Source organism: Strigops habroptila, chromosome 5, assembly GCF_004027225.2.
Source record: "Strigops habroptila isolate Jane chromosome 5, bStrHab1.2.pri, whole genome shotgun sequence".
Taxonomy (NCBI): domain Eukaryota; kingdom Metazoa; phylum Chordata; class Aves; order Psittaciformes; family Psittacidae; genus Strigops; species Strigops habroptila.
The window spans coordinates 283-1,868 of NC_044281.2; the positions used below are offsets into that span (position 1 = coordinate 283).

At 52.1% G+C, this 1,586-nt stretch overlaps 1 long non-coding RNA gene across 1 annotated transcript; it reads right to left on the minus strand.

Moving 5' to 3' along the window:
* Positions 1 to 674: 674 nt before the first annotated feature.
* LOC115608646 lies at positions 675 to 1,214 on the minus strand. The gene is made up of 3 exons (XR_003991623.1): positions 928 to 1,214; positions 814 to 853; positions 675 to 728 (listed from the first exon to the last, which is right to left on the minus strand). It is a non-coding gene; the product is annotated as an uncharacterized LOC115608646 (long non-coding RNA).
* Between the last annotated feature and the right edge of the window lie 372 nt (positions 1,215 to 1,586).

Here is a 1,586-nt window from a genome sequence, read left to right on the forward strand (position 1 = left end):
AGACAAAGTCCCATCCAAAGAACAGGGATGCCAAGAGAACACAGCTGCGGAGGCAGCCTGCGGCAAAGGCCCAAAAGACTACTGACCAGATGATGCTGAGACACAAGCCCGACCCGGCTTTATGCTTGTAAAGGGGGAAAAGAATTGCCCGACCAGCACTTAGGCGACCATGTGACCAGTCGGGATGGCGACGACGGGGCCCGAGAAGTGGGCTGTGCACCTTGAGCTCAAAGAGCGATGAGGACATCAAGAGTGGAGGAAGCACCTATACAGAAGATGGACCACTTGCGCTCCATAACACGCTCAAGCTGGAGCTGCCCTGCCTGCAGTAAGCTCACGTTGCAAAGGAAACCGCTCCCTGTCCCTCGGCCCCATGCTACATTTCAAACCCCTTCCTGCCATCCTGACCTTGTGCCCCACTCCCCTGGACCAAATCAATAGTCCCTCTACTTAGCTTTCTTAGTGCCATGGGTCGCGAGCCAGCCTCGATGCTCAGAAGTCCCACGTCAGAGAGCCGGGACGTTGCTGCAAATGCCCAGTTCCTCTTCATCATCTGCAATAAACAAACGGGAACACACTGTGCTGGCCATCTTCACCACCGCCCCACCCGTCGATGCCAGCCTCTTCCGCAATACCCCTCTGCCCCCTCGAAAGCTCCTCTGCACGGTGCTCGCCTGCTCCGAATCGGTTCCAGAGTCCTATGCCGGGCCTCTCCTCCCCTCCAGGACCTAGGGGTACAGCAGAGACAAATGTCCATTGAGCTTGCAAAAAGTGACCGACCCCAGAATCCTCCTTGTTAACTCCTGGACTCACCTCAAGTGCTCATCTGACTGCAAATATGGGAAGACATGACCTGCAACAAAGAAAAATGGTGTCGCCATGTTAGTCTCAACTATTAGTCACCATCCACACACGCAACCCCTTCACCTTCTCACAGCCCTCCTCGGTGTGCAGCTTCACCTCTCCCAAGTTGGGTGCGGCACCTGAAAGATAAATGGAAACAGACACAGGCTGAGACAGAGGTCAAAGAGGCAGCCGGCCCTCAGCAAGTCCCATCTCCCGCTCCTGTAGCTTTACTGCTCATCTGCTGGCCTTTGGAGGTCTTCTGTTCTTTTACTTTCATCTGTGAACCACCTGGAAAACACAAACAAGAAGTGATGCTTGCAATTTAATGAAAATGACAAGACCCAGAAATTATTTGCTGCATCGGTCTTCTAAGCATGGCTCACCTTGCCCAAGTTACCTCTTGGGCCTCTCCAAACCAAAAACATCAAGCAAGAGTGCTAAGCCTGTCAGAGGAATCGGGCATTGCTTCCCTCTGACACAGTAGAGTGACCACGCTCCGCTCAGCTCTCTTCTGTCACTCTTATCCACGTGGCTCCCTGCCTTGACGTCTGCAAGCACGATATTGAAAAAGTCACACTGATGCGGAGCTAAACCTTAACAGTCCCAGAGGGCTTCCTACTATATGGCCATACCATGTAGTCTACAACTAAGCTGCCATTAAAGTGAGCAGAAAACAACCAATAACAAAGTTTAAGGCTTGTTTTGCCATTTTTGTAACCCTTTCAAGATTCAGACAGCTT